The sequence below is a fragment of the Giraffa tippelskirchi genome, chromosome 12 (genome assembly GCF_054371585.1).
Source record: "Giraffa tippelskirchi isolate mGirTip1 chromosome 12, T2T-mGirTip1v1.2.pri, whole genome shotgun sequence".
In the NCBI taxonomy this organism is placed as follows: Eukaryota; Metazoa; Chordata; class Mammalia; order Artiodactyla; family Giraffidae; genus Giraffa; species Giraffa tippelskirchi.
The window spans coordinates 65,281,741-65,302,230 of record NC_137286.1 but is presented as its reverse complement, the minus strand read 5'-3'; the positions used below and the strand labels follow the sequence as shown (position 1 = coordinate 65,302,230).

The 20,490-nt window shown below is 55.2% G+C and overlaps 2 long non-coding RNA genes across 2 annotated transcripts in view; one reads left to right on the top strand and one right to left on the bottom strand.

The window, feature by feature from the left end:
• LOC145530002 (uncharacterized) overlaps positions 1 to 20,490 on the bottom strand; it is a 1,493,464-nt gene that overhangs the window by 1,288,922 nt on the left and 184,052 nt on the right. The window contains exons 26-27 of the long non-coding RNA XR_014071397.1: positions 13,490 to 13,601; positions 5,860 to 5,971 (exon numbers count right to left, since the gene is read on the bottom strand). This is a non-coding gene — a long non-coding RNA (uncharacterized LOC145530002). The remainder of the gene's footprint in view (positions 1 to 5,859; positions 5,972 to 13,489; positions 13,602 to 20,490) is intronic.
• On the top strand, positions 9,664 to 11,463 carry LOC145530012 (uncharacterized). Its single transcript, XR_014071411.1, has 3 exons — positions 9,664 to 9,839; positions 10,239 to 10,550; positions 10,801 to 11,463. It is a non-coding gene; the product is annotated as an uncharacterized LOC145530012 (long non-coding RNA).

The following is a 20,490-nucleotide window of genomic DNA, read 5'->3' as shown; positions in this document are numbered from 1 at the left end:
GAAGGAAGATCAAGCCCACACCAACCACTGGAAAGAGAAGCTGTGCTCAGGGCTTGAAAGAATTCCTATTGGGAAAATGATGTCACAGCCCCACAAGGCAATCCACAGCTTCGATGCTATTCCTCCCAAAAGGCCAATGCATTTTCGCACCGAACAAAGAATTGCAAAAGGGGTACGGAAACAGAAAAGAGCCTAAATTGTCAATACAATCCGACGAAAAAGCCCCGATACGGACATCCAAGGTTGTGTGAAAGGAAATTAGACGACCAAACTAGGATCCTCAGGAGAGTATCGGAGAAGGCGATGGCGACCCACTCCAGTACTCTTGCCTGGAAAACGCCCTGGACGGAGGAGCCTGGTAGGCTGCAGGCCATGGGGTCGCGCAGAGTCAGACACGACTGAAGTGACTTAGGCGCAGCGGCAGCAGCAGGACAGTATGCTATTGGGAATACAACAACACACACAGATCCAGATCGATGGAATAAAGTTGAGGGTCCAGAAACAAACCCCGGCATCCATGGTCAACTCATCTCTGACACAAAAGGGGAGAATATCCAAATGGGAACAAGAAAGCCTCTTCAATAAATGTCCATGGGAAAACCAGACAGCTACATCTGAAGAACGCTATTGGTTTTGATCTCACACCACCTCAATATCGGAGAAAAACCTCACCCTAAAGACTGATGTCATGAGACAGCTAGAAAGAAGCGTAGGTCAAAGGCTCCTTAACATCAGAGTCTCCTTGCCATTTGCTGGGCGGAGGTAGAAATGGGTCTCTTCAAGTAAGGGAAAGAGGAAAACGAAGTACGCCAATGGGTTTCCATCCAATGGAACCTCTTCACAACAGAGAAGCTAAGCATTCAGAAATGCAAAAGATAGGAAACGGAACATGAGAGACTCCTTGCAAGTGGTGTATCTGAGAAGGGGTTCATATGGAAAGAGACGAAGAACGCACAGCACTCAGATTCCAAGAAACACCACCACCACCCTTGACCCTTCCCCCATGACCAACTCCGACCTAAAGCCTTTCTCTCCCTCTAACCTATCCCTAAAACATAACCCTCATCTAATCACATACATGTGCATTCCTAGCATCCATCCATCCTCACACGAGAGAGAAAGAGGAAGACACAGACTGAATCAAGAAGGGAAAAGAGAGGGACACAGCCAGAGAGAGACACGGAACCAAAGAGAGGAATGGAGTCGATGGTCCAGACGTTTCATCAATCTGTCTCGAAGGTAGAAGTAATGACAGCGCCCATCCACCCCAGAAGGGGGAAAAGGACAGAAGCTTTGGAGAGGAAAAGACAAGAACGCAGGGAGCCATTAGAAGCTCAGCCACCCGCAGAAGCCGAGCTGGGACACTTGAACAGAATCTCAATGGAAACAGAGGACCAGAAAGTTGGCTACTCTTTTCTATAAGAGAGGGAGACCTTCGAGTCTTCCTTTCGGTCCTCCAACTTGGATGCGGGGTCTCAAAACACTCAGGAGGGGGAGTGCCTTTTCCTGGGTACCACGGCGCATCCAGGCCTCGTTCTGCCCCATTCTGTGCTGTGTCAGCCCTGGATGGAGTCTTTCTTTCTGAAGTCTCAGCGCACAAGCTCCACGTGATATCGGCCCCAGGTGGAAAGGCATGGAGCTGCTCGTAGGCCGACAGACCTAGGAAGCAGATGGGAGAATGACCCCCACTCTGCAGATGGGAGAGACTGGGGAAACCCTGAGGGGCATACGCTTGTCCAGGGCCACACCACTTATGAGAAGAAGGAGCCTGGTCTGAGAGCAGCGGGGTCCTCGGAGCTCAGGCCCTGGCTGCACCCAGGCCTCCCCAGGGCTGTGGGCTGGGCTGTGTGGCTGTCACTGTGCCTGCACATGGCCTAAGGGGGGTGGTCGAGCAGTCAGAAACCCAGAGATTCCCTTGGGAAGTTTTGGGGAAGGGACCTCAGCACGAACCCCAGGAAATGATGTCACCTGCCGGCAACAGAACCCAACAGAACCCGCAACCCGGGTATCCAGGCCTCCAGAGCGGAGAGGAGCCCCCAGCCAGATCACTTGCTGCCAGGATGTTCTGCTGTTTGCCCCTGCCCAGAGGCCGGGGCCTCAGGAGAGCTCACAGGCAGTGTGCGTGGGCACCCTGTCGACGTTGGCTCAAGGCACCCCCGAGAGGCCTCTGGCCCTTTGCCCGGAGAAACAGAAAGGTAACACGGGGAGCCCCAGGCCGGGCCAGCCCACCTCTCCCATGCCACCCGGAAACACCGGGTCCTTTGCCTGTGTGTGTGGATGCGGGTTTCTCGGGGTGTGTCTCCCTCAAGGAAGCCCAGGCGGATGTGGGGTCAGAAGCCTGCGGGCAAGTTGTGTCCACACCCCAGGGGAGAGCAGGCTGGCTGGGATGGGGAGAGTGCGGGCAGCGCCGGCCGCCCAGGCTGGCCTCACACCCTCAGGTGGGTCTCTTTCGTCCCGGGTGGGGATCTGAGCAGACACACGTCTCTGACCCTTCTGGGAAGAGAAGTTCGAGCAGGCAGAAGCAGCGGCTCCACTGGCCAGGCCCAGCTTGGAAAAGTCCCAGCATGGCTGGCTGACGGTCACTGTCGTTGCAGAGCTTCCCACATGATGAGGCCGAGGACGGGGACACCCCGTCCACCTCCCGGCGGGAGGGGTCGGAGCACCACCCCCCCGCCCCTGAGGCCCAGTGCAGGCTCCAGGTGAGCGTGCCCACGGAGGCATCAGCCCCACCGGGGGCGAAGCGGAGGCGGGGAAGGCCTGCTGCCGAGACACCACACAGGATACACCCGGCCGCCCAGTCTGAGGCTGCCACGGAGCTCAGCACACCCGGCTCCGACCCAGAGTCCCGAGAACCCCAGCCTCTGAGGCAGCAGGAGGACCTGGAGCCCAGCACGCCAGAGCACAGAGGTGAGGACGCTGGGGCTGGTGCACGGGAGTGTGTGGGGAGGGGGTGCTGAGCTACACAGGGATGAGTTCCCGAAAGATGCTGCTGGGCCTGCAGCAAGCGCTGGCCTCACACCCCCACCCCCATCTTGCACACTTCAGTCCCAAAAGACATCCGACCCTGGGTATTCTTTGGGAATCTCTTGGAAGCTTTCTGTCCCGGGATACGCACATGCCAAGGCTGGCCTGTGGGCAAACTTTGCTTCTCCCCCAGCTCTAGCACTGGCCTCCAACTGGAACCAGGCTCCACTTCCCAGACCTGTCCCTACAGAGGTGGTGGCTCCAGGTGCAGGACCCAGGGATCCACCGAGGGCAGATGGAGAACCGAGACTTGCCCTCGCAGAGACACCAGGCCAGCTGGGTTCTGGCCAGCACACCGGGCAGATCGGATCTCCGTGCCTGCAGGACCCCCAGCCCCAGGCACTGATGTCCCACCCCCTCAGCCAGAACCTCCACCTCCACGTGCACCTGTACCTGCTCGGGCTTTGGCAGGAGAACCCGAGGCAGAGGAGGAGTCACCGCCTCGGCAGGGAGAGCCTGCCCTGGCTCCCGCGCAACACCCAGACGCCGACGATGACTCACCCACCCCTGCAGGAAGAACGAGCCCCCGCTCTGGACAGAGACCCAGAGCCCTTGCCGGAAACACCACGTCCAGGGGAGCGGTCGGCTCTGCCGCCTCCATCCCTGTCGGCTCACCGTGGACGCTGTCAACTCGGTCTGCCCCCAGGGGACATGGAGTTCCTTTCCCCTGAACTGCTTTGCATTTGGTTTGTTTCCACCTTTCTGGTGATGTTTTATTTTTTGTATGGTTTCCTGTATTTTTGTTGGTTAAGTTGGGAACTTGTTGGTTAAGTTAGTAAACTTTTTCATCATTGTTGCAATTTGGGAACACTGTTGTGTAACTCTGGTGATACTGTGTTACCATCACCACTTTGTGGTTTCAGACCCGTTTGATCTTTATGCCCCACCCCCCAACAAAGCCTGGATTCAAGGCAAGCACGCCCTGTTCATCCCTCCCCCCGATCCTGAACACAATTTCATCTTTTCTTTCTGCATTCCTTCCTATATTCTTGGTGTCCCCAATCAATGACTCTCAGTGAAATGACTGAAGGAGTTTCTTTCGGACTCTCCACCTACTGTAAGTCTCCATTGGAGAGTTCTCGTTTTTATGTCATTTGAACTAGCCTTTGATAGCTGACAGGACGGTGTACGTCCTTTCAAGATATCATGTGCCAAACGAAGCCCTTTTGGCAAATGCCAACATTATCTCCAGGCAGGCATTGCTGTTTGAAGGGTGACATCTCAGCCAGAAGGCAGAGGCTGAGCTCCTCTTGTTGCACCAGCTCCCAAAAGAAGCCAAGAAAGGGAGCTGGAACAACAAACCACCCCAACGCCCAGGAAAGCGTTCTTCACGACAGAAGGCTAGAAAATGACCCAACAACCTTGTGGCCCAGAACCCCTCTAGAAAAATCACTGTTCCATAAAAAAGAGAAACACGTGGGAAGTTCCAAGGAGAGGCAATGCCCATGGCCAGTGTACTTTAGAGACGGCCTGACCGCTCCGGGGAAGACACGCACCGACGGAACCCCTTGGGAAACAGCAGTGAGAGTCCTCACCGTCGTAAGGGTTTCCTCTGGGGACAACCTGCCCTGGGCACCACATGAGGGAGCAGACCGGCTTCTCTTCCTCTGCCCCCACACCATTCACTCATGAAGGCAGCTCAGGTGTTCTCATGCCCTGCCTGCCTGCCTGCCTGCCTGGATCATCTGTGAGCTGTGACCACCTCCAGGGCAGGACTCCACCTTCTCTCTGTGTACTGTGAATCTGCACACAGTGCGCTTTCAGAACCTTAGGAGACTTGAGCCATTCCCACTCGAGCCAGAACCCTCCCCAGGAAGGAAAACGGCTGTGGAGTCATTTTGGCCCCAGCACTGGTTCCGAAAGCCTGGCGGCTCCTACAGCCTCTACGGTGTGAAGAGGGAGGTCCCTTTTGACAGAGCTTTCCGGCTGTCAGATCTAAGCTGTTGTTTCACTGTCAGCTGTGTCTCTTCCGTTGCAGCCAGGTGGGCCACGCTGCTCCAAAGGGGCTCACAAGCTGAGTGGCAAGGGAGGTATTGAGAGGACAGGGATGGCTACAACGTGCTGCAAACTGAGTGAGGGTCCCCACAATCCTCAGCAAAGGTCTGTGGTGTGCAAGTGGGGAGTAGAGGGCCCCCAAGTTCCAAAGGAAGGGAGGTACTCGGGAGCTAAAGCCCTTGGCTGCTGTGGTAGCAGCTGCAGATGGCAGCTCGTCCACAGTGCACTTCGAATGAGGTCATATGAGCGGGACTCTGGAAATGGCTCCGAAATCAAGAGAAAGGGGTCAGGGTATGTGGGAATCCGGCGGGGGTGGGGGGTGGATGAAGGAAGGTGTCCTTCCTCTCTCCAGTGCAATTTGGTTTGGTGAGTCTCAAAGCTACCAGATGGCACTTCCCAAGTCAGGCCCCCGCAGGAATCAGGGTGGGCTGCGTGCCTCGGCCCCTGCCGCTGGGACAAGCCACACCAGTGGCCTCCCTGAGCTCCAATGGCCGGATCTGGGGGTTCTGTCTGGGTGCACACCTCCTTGCTCTGGCCAAGTTCCCCCCTTCTCTGAGCACCAGCTTCATCCTCTCGAATGAGGACATCGATTGCTACCTTGGCACGTTACTCTCTTCATCCTGTGAAGACTCATTAGGCTTATCCTACAATTACTAGCTGGCCCGAAGAGATATCTCCTGAATCCAGATTAAGCTGGAGTCTCCCAGGCTCATCTGGCATGTCTTCCCTGAAGTCTGCCAAAACCCACACCCTTGCATTTCCAGGGACTCCCCTTAGCCAGCTGGGCAGAAAACCCAGCATGGTTCAAACAAGCTGACAGACAAGCGGGAGAGGACTCACGGGCAGACGGCCTCCCTCAGGTCTCGGGTGGAGCTCTGGGACCACAGCAGCAGCGGGCCATCTCAGCCCCTGGGCTCAGCAGCGCCCTCATTCTCAGGCCGGCGGCTCTGCCCTGAGGGGAGCAGGAAGGTCACCAACTGCCTCAGGCGGACCTCAAGCCCCTCCCACTGCTGGAGCCTGACCTCCCCCGGCCCCACCCCTTCCCCTACCCCAGCAGGACGAGAGCTCGTCTTCCCCTGGCTTCCAACGTGAGGCCCGGCCCTGGGCCCCGATTGGGCACTGCCCCAGTCCGGAGCCAATCACAGTGGCCAGGGAGGTGGAACGCACCGATTGGCCAGGGCCAGGTCATGTGACCATACTCCCCAGGAAACTCAAATATTACCAAGATTCCCTAACAAACCAATGAACAAAATTATCCAGTAAAGGCAAACCGTACTTTTTAATGAGGCCAATGTCACAGAAAAAAAAAAAATCCTTCACAATGAACTGCTCAAGGAAGCTACTAAATAAGCTTTCAGAAAAGTTAAGACTTTTTTTTTTTTTTAATAGGGTGACGGAGAGCTATACCTTTCCCATCTATGTGAATTTAGGTTTAAACTAGATTTCCCTCGGCTATTATATAAGACAAAAAACCCCACATCACCCCCTTTCACTCCCCCCACCCCCAAAAAGTGTTTTAGTCTATTGAATTTTTGTGTCCTCAGTTGTGTCTGATTCACGGCAACTCACGAACTCTACACAGCCAGGCTCTTCCGTCCATGGAATTCAGGGCAATTTTTTCTGTCACAGCAAATGCCCACCCTGGGTGATCCAAAGGCAAGGGCTCAGAGGCTCCTGAGAGTCTAACTCCTTTCAGCTGAGCACAGAGCTGGCTCCTCACTGGGATGCCTGTGGCCTGGGGCTCCCAGAGGGGAGAGCAGCACTCGCCCCACCGTGTGGTCACTGCTGGAAGTGCAGGCTGCTCCTCACTCCCCCTTGACAGTGTCCCTGAGGGCAGAACAGTGTGAATCTACTCAAGGTGGAAACGCAAACTCCGATGCAACCAAACTTCCCACAAGGTCTCCAAAACCACTCAGGAACAGGGAATTGGAAACTGCAGGGCATGACATGAATGGAGATGGAGACTTGACACCTTACACCGAGTTCACTTCCAGTTATCCCTAGACAAAGTTTCCGTGAAAACTTGTCACAAATCTAGAAGAACAATGAGCAGAAACCGGACACGTGCTTTGAGTCTTCACACACAAAACAAAAAGGCAGCCCACAAAACAACCCAGAGAATACAGTGGACTTTGCAAAATCAAAGATATCTACTGTGGGAAAGACCTCATTACAAAAGCAAAAGACAGGTCATACATCGCGAGACGAATGAGTGGAAACACAAAGCTTCTCAAGGATGTGTCTCCAAACAGACAAAGAACACCAACACGACAAGCCTGTGAAAACTAGGGAAAGGTCTGAAGGGACACCAGACTGAGGAAGACACACACAGAGTATCCCGGATGATGTCCAGCACTGAGGGCCTGAAGAAACAACAGTCTAGTTGCACTCCCTCAGGCCTGTGTGACCCTGGATGAGGACTCTGTTTCCCGGTGGCTCTGAGAGATGGACAGGGAGGAAGGGGAAGAGAAATCACTTGCATTTCTAATACTCACAGCAAAGTCTTCCAATGAGAAGGGAATTATCACCCCCACTGACAATGCCATTCACTGAAGTGATACCCACGAGTCCATCTAACCCAGAAGGGAAGGAAGGACCTGTTCTCACAAAACGGCGAGAGATGGAAGAAGGAAGATCAAGCCCACACCAACCACTGGAAAGAGAAGCTGTGCTCAGGGCTTGAAAGAATTCCTATTGGGAAAATGATGTCACAGCCCCACAAGGCAATCCACAGCTTCGATGCTATTCCTCCCAAAAGGCCAATGCATTTTCGCACCGAACAAAGAATTGCAAAAGGGGTACGGAAACAGAAAAGAGCCTAAATTGTCAATACAATCCGACGAAAAAGCCCCGATACGGACATCCAAGGTTGTGTGAAAGGAAATTAGACGACCAAACTAGGATCCTCAGGAGAGTATCGGAGAAGGCGATGGTGACCCACTCCAGTACTCTTGCCTGGAAAACGCCCTGGACGGAGGAGCCTGGTAGGCTGCAGGCCATGGGGTCGCGCAGAGTCAGACACGACTGAAGTGACTTAGGCGCAGCGGCAGCAATAGGACAGTATGCTATTGGGAATACAACAACACACACAGATCCAGATTGATGGAATAAAGTTGAGGGTCCAGAAACAAACCACGGCATCCATGGTCAACTCATCTCTGACACAGAAGGGGAGAATATCCAAATGGGAACAAGAAAGCCTCTTCAATAAATGTCCATGGGAAAACCAGACAGCTACATCTGAAGAACGCTATTGGTTTTGATCTCACACCACCTCAATATCGGGGAAAAACCTCACCCTAAAGACTGATGTCATGAGATAGCTAGAAAGAAGCGTAGGTGAAAGGCTCCGTAACATCAGAGTCTGCTTGCCATTTGCTGGGCGGAGGTAGAAATGGGTCTCTTCAAGTAAGGGAAAGAGGAAAACGAAGTACGCCAATGGGTTTCCATCCAATGGAACCTCTTCACAACAGAGAAGCTAAGCATTCAGAAATGCAAAAGATGGGAAACGGAACATGAGAGACTCCTTGCAAGTGGTGTATCTGAGAAGGGGTTCATATGGAAAGAGACGAAGAATGCACAGCACTCAGATTCCAAGAAACACCACCACCACCCTTGACCCTTCCCCCATGACCAACTCCGACCTAAAGCCTTTCTCTCCCTCTAACCTATCCCTAAAACATAACCCTCATCTAATCATATACATGTGCATTCCTAGCATCCATCCATCCACACACGAGAGAGAAAGAGGAAGACACAGACTGAATCGAGAAGGGAAAAGAGAGGGACACAGACAGAGAGAGACACGGAACCAAAGAGAGGAAAGGAGTCGATGGTCCAGACTTTTCATCAATCTGTCTCGAAGGTAGAAGCAATGACAGCGCCCATCCACCCCAGAAGGGGGAAAAGGACGGAAGGTTTGGAGAGGAAAAGACAAGAACGCAGGGAGCCATTAGAAGCTCAGCCACCCGCAGAAGCCGAGCTGGGACACTTGAACAGAATCTCAATGGAAACAGAGGACCAGAAAGTTGGCTACTCTTTTCTATAAGAGAGGGAGACCTTCGAGTCTTCCTTTCGGTCCTCCAACTTGAATGCGGGGTCTCAAAACACTCAGGAGGGGGAGTGCCTTTTCCTGGGTACCACGGCGCATCCAGGCCTCGTTCTGCCCCATTCTGTGCTGTGTCAGCCCTGGATGGAGTCTTTCTTTCTGAAGTCTCAGCGCACAAGCTCCACGTGATATCGGCCCCAGGTGGAAAGGCATGGAGCTGCTCGTAGGCCGACAGACCTAGGAAGCAGATGGGAGAATGACCCCCACTCTGCAGATGGAGAGACTGGGGAAACCCTGAGGGGCATATGCTTGTCCAGGGCCACACCACTTATGAGAAGAAGGAGCCTGGTCTGAGAGCAGCGGGGTCCTCGGAGCTCAGGCCCTGGCTGCACCCAGGCCTCCCCAGGGCTGTGGGCTGGGCTGTGTGGCTGTCACTGTGCCTGCACATGGCCTAAGGGGGGTGGTCGAGCAGTCAGAAACCCAGAGATTCCCTTGGGAAGTTTTGGGGAAGGGACTTCAGCACGAACCCCAGGAAATGATGTCACCTGCCGGCAACAGAACCCAACAGAACCCGCAACCCGGGTATCCAGGCCTCCAGAGCGGAGAGGAGCCCCCAGCCAGATCACTTGCTGCCAGGATGTTCTGCTGTTTGCCCCTGCCCAGAGGCCGGGGCCTCAGGAGAGCTCACAGGCAGTGTGCGTGGGCACCCTGTCGACGTTGGCTCAGGGCACCCCTGAGAGGCCTCTGGCCCTTTGCCCGGAGAAACAGAAAGGTAACACGGGGAGCCCCAGGCCGGGCCAGGCCACCTCTCCCATGCCACCCGGAAACACCGGGTCCTTTGCCTGTGTGTGTGGATGCGGGTTTCTCGGGGTGTGTCTCCCTCAAGGAAGGCCAGGCGGATGTGGGGTCAGAAGCCTGCGGGCAAGTTGTGTCCACACCCCAGGGGAGAGCAGGCTGGCTGGGATGGGGAGAGTGCGGGCAGCGCCGGCCACCAAGGCTGGCCTCACACCCTCAGGTGGGTCTCTTTCCTCCCGGGTGGGGATCTGAGCAGACACACGTCTCTGACCCTTCTGGGAAGAGAAGTTCGAGCAGGCAGAAGCAGCGGCTCCACTGGCCAGGCCCAGCTCGGAAAACTCCCAGCATGGCTGGCTGACGGTCACTGTCGTTGCAGAGCTTCCCACGTGATGAGGCCGAGGACGGGGACACCCCGTCCACCTCCCGGAGGGAGGGGTCGGAGCACCACCCCCCGCCCCTGAGGCCCAGTGCAGGTTCCAGGTGAGCGTGCCCACGGAGGCATCAGCCCCACCGGGGGCGAAGCGGAGGCGGGGAAGGCCTGCTGCCGAGACACCACACAGGATACACCCGGCGGCCCAGTCTGAGGCTGCCACGGAGCTCAGCACACCCGGCTCCGACCCAGAGTCCCGAGAACCCCAGCCTCTGAGGCAGCAGGAGGACCTGGAGCCCAGCACGCCAGAGCACAGAGGTGAGGACGCTGGGGCTGGTGCACGGGAGTGTGTGGGGAGGGGGTGCTGAGCTACACAGGGACGAGTCCCTGAAAGATGCTGCTGGGCCTGCAGCAAGCGCTGGCCTCACACCCCCACCCCCATCTTGCACACTTCAGTCCCAAAAGACATCCGACCCTGGGTATTCTTTGGGAATCTCTTGGAAGCTTTCTGTCCCGGGATACGCACATGCCAAGGCTGGCCTGTGGGCAAACTTTGCTTCTCCCCCAGCTCTAGCACTGGCCTCCAACTGGAACCAGGCTCCACTTCCCAGACCTGTCCCTACAGAGGTGGTGGCTCCAGGTGCAGGACCCAGGGATCCACCGAGGGCAGATGGAGAACCGAGACTTGCCCTCGCAGAGACACCAGGCCAGCTGGGTTCTGGCCAGCACACCGGGCAGATCGGATCTCCGTGCCTGCAGGACCCCCAGCCCCAGGCACTGATGTCCCACCCCCTCAGCCAGAACCTCCACCTCCACGTGCACCTGTACCTGCTCGGGCTTTGGCAGGAGAACCCGAGGCAGAGGAGGAGTCACCGCCTCGGCAGGGAGAGCCTGCCCTGGCTCCCGCGCAACACCCAGACGCCGACGATGACTCACCCACCCCTGCAGGAAGAACGAGCCCCCGCTCTGGACAGAGACCCAGAGCCCTTGCCGGAAACACCACGTCCAGGGGAGCGGTCGGCTCTGCCGCCTCCATCCCTGTCGGCTCACCGTGGACGCTGTCAACTCGGTCTGCCCCCAGGGGACATGGAGTTCCTTTCCCCTGAACTGCTTTGCATTTGGTTTGTTTCCACCTTTCTGGTGATGTTTTATTTTTTGTATGGTTTCCTGTATTTTTGTTGGTTAAGTTGGGATCAGTAAACTTTTTCATCATTGTTGCAATTTGGGAACACTGTTGTGTAACTGGTGATACTGTGTTACCATCACCACTTTGTGGTTTCAGACCCGTTTGATCTTTATGCCCCACCCCCCAACAAAGCCTGGATTCAAGGCAAGCACGCCCTGTTCATCCCTCCCCCCGATCCTGAACACAATTTCATCTTTTCTTTCTGCATTCCTTCCTATATTCTTGGTGTCCCCAATCAATGACTCTCAGTGAAATGACTGAAGGAGTTTCTTTCGGACTCTCCACCTACTGTAAGACTCCATTGGAGAGTTCTCATTTTTATGTCATTTGAACTAGCCTTTGATAGCTGACAGGACGGTGTACGTCCTTTCAAGATATCATGTGCCAAACGAAGCCCTTTTGGCAAATGCCATCATTATCTCCAGGCAGGCATTGCTGTTTGAAGGGTGACATCTCAGCCAGAAGGCAGAGGCTGAGCTCCTCTTGTTGCACCAGCTCCCAAAAGAAGCCAAGAAAGGGAGCTGGAACAACAAACCACCCCAACGCCCAGGAAAGCGTTCTTCACGACAGAAGGCTAGAAAATGACCCAACAACCTTGTGGCCCAGAACCCCTCTAGAAAAATCACTGTTCCATAAAAAAGAGAAACACGTGGGAAGTTCCAAGGAGAGGCAATGCCCATGGCCAGTGTACTTTAGAGACGGCCTGACCGCTCCGGGGAAGACACGCACCGACGGAACCCCTTGGGAAACAGCAGTGAGAGTCCTCACCGTCGTAAGGGTTTCCTCTGGGGACAACCTGCCCTGGGCACCACATGAGGGAGCAGACCGGCTTCTCTTCCTCTGCCCCCACACCATTCACTCATGAAGGCAGCTCAGGTGTTCTCATGCCCTGCCTGCCTGCCTGCCTGCCTGGCTCATCCGTGAGCTGTGACCACCTCCAGTGCAGGACTCCACCTTCTCCTCTCTGTGTACCGTGAATCTGCACACAGTGGGCTTTCAGAACCTTAGGAGACTTAAGCCATTCCCACTCGAGCCAGAACCCTCCCCAGGAAGGAAAACGGCTGTGGAGTCATTTTGGCCCCAGCACTGGTTCCGAAAGCCTGGCGGCTCCTACAGCCTCTACGGTGTGAAGAGGGAGGTCCCTTTTGACAGAGCTTTCCGGCTGTCAGATCTAAGCTGTTGTTTCACTGTCAGCTGTGTCTCTTCCGTTGCAGCCAGGTGGGCCACGCTGCTCCAAAGGGGCTCACAAGCTGAGTGGCAAGGGAGGTATTGAGAGGACAGGGATGGCTACAACGTGCTGCAAACTGAGTGAGGGTCCCCACAATCCTCAGCAAAGGTCTGTGGTGTGCAAGTGGGGAGTAGAGGGCCCCCAAGTTCCAAAGGAAGGGAGGTACTCGGGAGCTAAAGCCCTTGGCTGCTGTGGTAGCAGCTGCAGATGGCAGCTCGTCCACAATGCACTTCGAATGAGGTCATATGAGCGGGACTCTAGAAATGGCTCCGAAATCAAGAGAAAGGTGACAGGGTATGTGGGAATCCGGCGGGGGTGGGGGGTGGATGAAGGAAGGTGTCCTTCCTCTCTCCAGTGCAATTTGGTTTGGTGAGTCTCAAAGCTACCAGATGGCACTTCCCAAGTCAGGCCCCCGCAGGAATCAGGGTGGGCTGCGTGCCTCGGCCCCTGCCACAGGGACAAGCCACACCAGTGGCCTCCCTGAGCTCCAATGGCCGGATATGGGGGTTCTGTCTGGGTGCACACCTCCTTGCTCTGGCCAAGTTCCCCCCTTCTCTGAGCACCAGCTTCATCCTCTCGAATGAGGACATTGATTGCTACCTTGGCACGTTACTCTCTTCATCCTGTGAAGACTCATTAGGCTTATCCTACAATTACTAGCTGGCCCGAAGAGATATCTCCTGAATCCAGATTAAGCTGGAGTCTCCCAGGCTCATCTGGCATGTCTTCCCTGAAGTCTGCCAAAACCCACACCCTTGCATTTCCAGGGACTCCCCTTAGCCAGCTGGGCAGAAAACCCAGCATGGTTCAAACAAGCTGACAGACAAGCGGGAGAGGACTCACGGGCAGACGGCCTCCCTCAGGTCTCGGGTGGAGCTCTGGGACCACAGCAGCAGCGGGCCATCTCAGACCCTGGGCTCAGCAGCGCCCTCATTCTCAGGCCGGCGGCTCTGCCCTGAGGGGAGCAGGAAGGTCACCAACTGCCCCAGGCGGACCTCAAGCCCCTCCCACTGCTGGAGCCTGACCTCCCCCGGCCCCACCCCTTCCCCTACCCCAGCAGGACGAGAGCTCGTCTTCCCCTGGCTTCCAACGTGAGGCCCGGCCCCGGGCCCCGATTGGGCACTGCCCCAGTCCGGAGCCAATCACAGTGGCCAGGGAGGTGGAACGCACCGATTGGCCAGGGCCAGGTCATGTGACCATACTCCCCAGGAAACTCAAATATTACCAAGATTCCCTAACAAACCAATGAACAAAATTATCCAGTAAGGCAAACCGTACTTTTTAATGAGGCCAATGTCACAGAAAAAAAAAAAATCCTTCACAATGAACTGCTCAAGGAAGCTACTAAATAAGCTTTCAGAAAAGTTAAGACGTTTTTTTTTTTTTTTAATAGGGTGACGGAGAGCTATACCTTTCCCATCTATGTGAATTTAGGTTTAAACTAGATTTCCCTCGGCTATTATATAAGACAAAAAACCCCACATCACCCCCTTTCACTCCCCCCACCCCCAAAAGGTGTTTTAGTCTATTGAATTTTTGTGTCCTCAGTTGTGTCTGATTCACGGCAACTCACGAACTCTACACAGCCAGGCTCTTCCGTCCATGGAATTCAGGGCAATTTTTTCTGTCACAGCAAATGCCCACCCTGGGTGATCCAAAGGCAAGGGCTCAGAGGCTCCTGAGAGACTAACTCCTTTCAGCTGAGCACAGAGCTGGCTCCTCACTGGGATGCCTGTGGCCTGGGGCTCCCAGAGGGGAGAGCAGCACTCGCCCCACCGTGTGGTCACTGCTGGAAGTGCAGGCTGCTCCTCACTCCCCCTTGACAGTGTCCCTGAGGGCAGAACAGTGTGAATCTACTCAAGGTGGAAACGCAAACTCCGATGCAACCAAACTTCCCACAAGGTCTCCAAAACCACTCAGGAACAGGGAATTGGAAACTGCAGGGCATGACATGAATGGAGATGGAGACTTGACACCTTACACCGAGTTCACTTCCAGTTATCCCTAGACAAAGTTTCCATGAAAACTTGTCACAAATCTAGAAGAACAATGAGCAGAAACCGGACACGTGCTTTGAGTCTTCACACACAAAACAAAAAGGCAGCCCACAAAACAACCCAGAGAATACAGTGGACTTTGCAAAATCAAAGATATCTACTGTGGGAAAGACCTCATTACAAAAGCAAAAGACAGGTCATACATCGCGAGACGAATGAGTGGAAACACAAAGCTTCTCAAGGATGTGTCTCCAAACAGACAAAGAACACCAACACGACAAGCCTGTGAAAACTAGGGAAAGGTCTGAAGGGACAGCAGACTGAGGAAGACACACACAGAGTATCCCGGATGATGTCCAGCACTGAGGGCCTGAAGAAACAACAGTCTAGTTGCACTCCCTCAGGCCTGTGTGACCCTGGATGAGGCCTCTGTTTCCCGGTGGCTCTGAGAGATGGACAGGGAGGAAGGGGAAGAGAAATCACTTGCATTTCTAATACTCACAGCAAAGTCTTCCAATGAGAAGGGAATTATCACCCCCACTGACAATGCCATTCACTGAAGTGATACCCACGAGTCCATCTAACCCAGAAGGGAAGGAAGGACCTGTTCTCACAAAACGGCGAGAGATGGAAGAAGGAAGATCAAGCCCACACCAACCACTGGAAAGAGAAGCTGTGCTCAGGGCTTGAAAGAATTCCTATTGGGAAAATGAAGTCACAGCCCCACACGGCAATCCACATCTTCGATGCTATTCCTCCCAAAAGGCCAATGCATTTTCGCACCGAACAAAGAATTGCAAAAGGGGTACGGAAACAGAAAAGAGCCTAAATTGTCAATACAATCCGACGAAAAAGCCCCGATACGGACATCCAAGGTTGTGTGAAAGGAAATTAGACGACCAAACTAGGATCCTCAGGAGAGTATCGGAGAAGGCGATGGCGACCCACTCCAGTACTCTTGCCTGGAAAACGCCCTGGACGGAGGAGCCTGGTAGGCTGCAGGCCATGGGGTCGCGCAGAGTCAGACACGACTGAAGTGACTTAGGCGCAGCGGCAGCAGCAGGACAGTATGCTATTGGGAATACAACAACACACACAGATCCAGATTGATGGAATAAAGTTGAGGGTCCAGAAACAAACCACGGCATCCATGGTCAACTCATCTCTGACACAAAAGGGGAGAATATCCAAATGGGAACAAGAAAGCCTCTTCAATAAATGTCCATGGGAAAACCAGACAGCTACATCTGAAGAACGCTATTGGTTTTGATCTCACACCACCTCAATATCGGGGAAAAACCTCACCCTAAAGACTGATGTCATGAGATAGCTAGAAAGAAGCGTAGGTCAAAGGCTCCGTAACATCAGAGTCTCCTTGCCATTTGCTGGGCGGAGGTAGAAATGGGTCTCTTCAAGTAAGGGAAAGAGGAAAACGAAGTACGCCAATGGGTTTCCATCCAATGGAACCTCTTCACAACAGAGAAGCTAAGCATTCAAAAATACAAAAGATAGGAAACGGAACATGAGAGACTCCTTGCAAGTGGTGTATCTGAGAAGGGGTTCATATGGAAAGAGACGAAGAATGCACAGCACTCAGATTCCAAGAAACACCACCACCACCCTTGACCCTTCCCCCATGACCAACTCCGACCTAAAGCCTTTCTCTCCCTCTAACCTATCCCTAAAACATAACCCTCACCTAATCATATACATGTGCATTCCTAGCATCCATCCATCCACACACGAGAGAGAAAGAGGAAGACACAGACTGAATCGAGAAGGGAAAAGAGAGGGACACAGACAGAGAGAGACACGGAACCAAAGAGAGGAAAGGAGTCGATGGTCCAGACTTTTCATCAATCTGTCTCGAAGGTAGAAGCAATGACAGCGCCCATCCACCCCAGAAGGGGGGAAAGGACGGAAGGTTTGGAGAGGAAAAGACAAGAACGCAGGGAGCCATTAGAAGCTCAGCCACCCGCAGAAGCCGAGCTGGGACACTTGAACAGAATCTCAATGGAAACAGAGGACCAGAAAGTTGGCTACTCTTTTCTATAAGAGAGGGAGACCTTCGAGTCTTCCTTTCGGTCCTCCAACTTGGATGCGGGGTCTCAAAACACTCAGGAGGGGGAGTGCCTTTTCCTGGGTACCACGGCGCATCCAGGCCTCGTTCTGCCCCATTCTGTGCTGTGTCAGCCCTGGATGGAGTCTTTCTTTCTGAAGTCTCAGCGCACAAGCTCCACGTGATATCGGCCCCAGGTGGAAAGGCATGGAGCTGCTCGTAGGCCGACAGACCTAGGAAGCAGATGGGAGAATGACCCCCACTCTGCAGATGGAGAGACTGGGGAAACCCTGAGGGGCATACGCTTGTCCAGGGCCACACCACTTATGAGAAGAAGGAGCCTGGTCTGAGAGCAGCGGGGTCCTCGGAGCTCAGGCCCTGGCTGCACCCAGGCCTCCCCAGGGCTGTGGGCTGGGCTGTGTGGCTGTCACTGTGCCTGCACATGGCCTAAGGGGGGTGGTCGAGCAGTCAGAAACCCAGAGATTCCCTTGGGAAGTTTTGGGGAAGGGACCTCAGCACGAACCCCAGGAAATGATGTCAGCTGCCGGCAACAGAACCCAACAGAACCCGCAACCCGTGTATCCAGGCCTCCAGAGCGGAGAGGAGCCCCCAGCCAGATCACTTGCTGCCAGGATGTTCTGCTGTTTGCCCCTGCCCAGAGGCCGGGGCCTCAGGAGAGCTCACAGGCAGTGTGCGTGGGCACCCTGTCGACGTTGGCTCAGGGCACCCCCGAGAGGCCTCTGGCCCTTTGCCCGGAGAAACAGAAAGGTAACACGGGGAGCCCCAGGCCGGGCCAGCCCACCTCTCCCATGCCACCCGGAAACACCGGGTCCTTTGCCTGTGTGTGTGGATGCGGGTTTCTCGGGGTGTGTCTCCCTCAAGGAAGCCCAGGCGGATGTGGGGTCAGAAGCCTGCGGGCAAGTTGTGTCCACACCCCAGGGGAGAGCAGGCTGGGTGGGATGGGGAGAGTGCGGGCAGCGCCGGCCGCCCAGGCTGGCCTCACACCCTCAGGTGGGTCTCTTTCCTCCCGGGTGGGGATCTGAGCAGACACACGTCTCTGACCCTTCTGGGAAGAGAAGTTCGAGCAGGCAGAAGCAGCGGCTCCACTGGCCAGGCCCAGCTCGGAAAACTCCCAGCATGGCTGGCTGACGGTCACTGTCGTTGCAGAGCTTCCCACGTGATGAGGCCGAGGACGGGGACACCCCGTCCACCTCCCGGAGGGAGGGGTCGGAGCACCACCCCCCCGCCCCTGAGGCCCAGTGCAGGCTCCAGGTGAGCGTGCCCACGGAGGCATCAGCCCCACCGGGGGCGAAGCGGAGGCGGGGAAGGCCTGCTGCCGAGACACCACACAGGATACACCCGGCGGCCCAGTCTGAGGCTGCCACGGAGCTCAGCACACCCGGCTCCGACCCAGAGTCCCGAGAACCCCAGCCTCTGAGGCAGCAGGAGGACCTGGAGCCCAGCACGCCAGAGCACAGAGGTGAGGACGCTGGGGCTGGTGCACGGGAGTGTGTGGGGAGGGGGTGCTGAGCTACACAGGGACGAGTCCCCGAAAGATGCTGCTGGGCCTGCAGCAAGCGCTGGCCTCACACCCCCACCCCCATCTTGCACACTTCAGTCCCAAAAGACATCCGACCCTGGGTATTCTTTGGGAATCTCTTGGAAGCTTTCTGTCCCGGGATACGCACATGCCAAGGCTGGCCTGTGGGCAAACTTTGCTTCTCCCCCAGCTCTAGCACTGGCCTCCAACTGGAACCAGGCTCCACTTCCCAGACCTGTCCCTACAGAGGTGGTGGCTCCAGGTGCAGGACCCAGGGATCCACCGAGGGCAGATGGAGAACCGAGACTTGCCCTCGCAGAGACACCAGGCCAGCTGGGTTCTGGCCAGCACACCGGGCAGATCGGATCTCCGTGCCTGCAGGACCCCCAGCCCCAGGCACTGATGTCCCACCCCCTCAGCCAGAACCTCCACCTCCACGTGCACCTGTACCTGCTCGGGCTTTGGCAGGAGAACCCGAGGCAGAGGAGGAGTCACCGCCTCGGCAGGGAGAGCCTGCCCTGGCTCCCGCGCAACACCCAGACGCCGACGATGACTCACCCACCCCTGCAGGAAGAACGAGCCCCCGCTCTGGACAGAGACCCAGAGCCCTTGCCGGAAACACCACGTCCAGGGGAGCGGTCGGCTCTGCCGCCTCCATCCCTGTCGGCTCACCGTGGACGCTGTCAACTCGGTCTGCCCCCAGGGGACATGGAGTTCCTTTACCCTGAACTGCTTTGCATTTGGTTTGTTTCCACCTTTCTGGTGATGTTTTATTTTTTGTATGGTTTCCTGTATTTTTGTTGGTTAAGTTGGGAACTTGTTGGTTAAGTTAGTAAACTTTTTCATCATTGTTGCAATTTGGGAACACTGTTGTGTAACTCTGGTGATACTGTGTTACCATCACCACTTTGTGGTTTCAGACCCGTTTGATCTTTATGCCCCACCCCCCAACAAAGCCTGGATTCAAGGCAAGCACGCCCTGTTCATCCCTCCCCCCGATCCTGAACACAATTTCATCTTTTCTTTCTGCATTCCTTCCTATATTCTTGGTGTCCCCAATCAATGACTCTCAGTGAAATGACTGAAGGAGTTTCTTTCGGACTCTCCACCTACTGTAAGACTCCATTGGAGAGTTCTCATTTTTATGTCATTTGAACTAGCCTTTGATAGCTGACAGGACGGTGTACGTCCTTTCAAGATATCATGTGCCAAACGAAGCCCTTTTGGCAAATGCCATCATTATCTCCAGGCAGGCATTGCTGTTTGAAGGGTGACATCTCAGCCAGAAGGCAGAGGCTGAGCTCCTCTTGTTGCACCAGCTCCCAAAAGAAGCCAAGAAAGGGAGCTGGAACAACAAACCACCCCAACGCCCAGGAAAGCGTTCTTCACGACAGAAGGCTAGAAAATGACCCAACAACCTTGTGGCCCAGAACCCCTCTAGAAAAATCACTGTTCCATAAAAAAGAGAAACACGTGGGAAGTTCCAAGGAGAGGCAATGCCCATGGCCAGTGTACTTTAGAGACGGCCTGACCGCTCCGGGGAAGACACGCACCGACGGAACCCCTTGGGAAACAGCAGTGAGAGTCCTCACCGTCGTAAGGGTTTCCTCTGGGGACAACCTGCCCTGGGCACCACATGAGGGAGCAGACCGGCTTCTCTTCCTCTGCTCCCACACCATTCACTCATGAAGGCAGCTCAGGTGTTCTCATGCCCTGCCTGCCTGCCTGCCTGCCTGCCTGCCTGGCTCATCCGTGAGCTGTGACCACCTCCAGGGCAGGACTCCACCTTCTCCTCTCTGTGTACCGTGAATCTGCACACAGTGGGCTTTCAGAACCTTAGGAGACTTGAGCCATTCCCACTCGAGCCAGAACCCTCCCCAGGAAGGAAAACGGCTGTGGGGTCATTTTGGCCCCAGCACTGGTTCCGAAAGCCTGGCGGCTCCTACAGCCTCTACGGTGTGAAGAGGGAGGTCCCTTTTGACAGAGCTTTCCGGCTGTCAGATCTAAGCTGTTGTTTCACTGTCAGCTGTGTCTCTTCCGTTGCAGCCAGGTGGGCCACGCTGCTCCAAAGGGGCTCACAAGCTGAGTGGCAAGGGAGGTATTGAGAGGACAGGGATGGCTACAACGTGCTGCAAACTGAGTGAGGGTCCCCACAATCCTCAGCAAAGGTCTGTGGTGTGCAAGTGGGGAGTAGAGGGCCCCCAAGTTCCAAAGGAAGGGAGGTACTCGGGAGCTAAAGCCCTTGGCT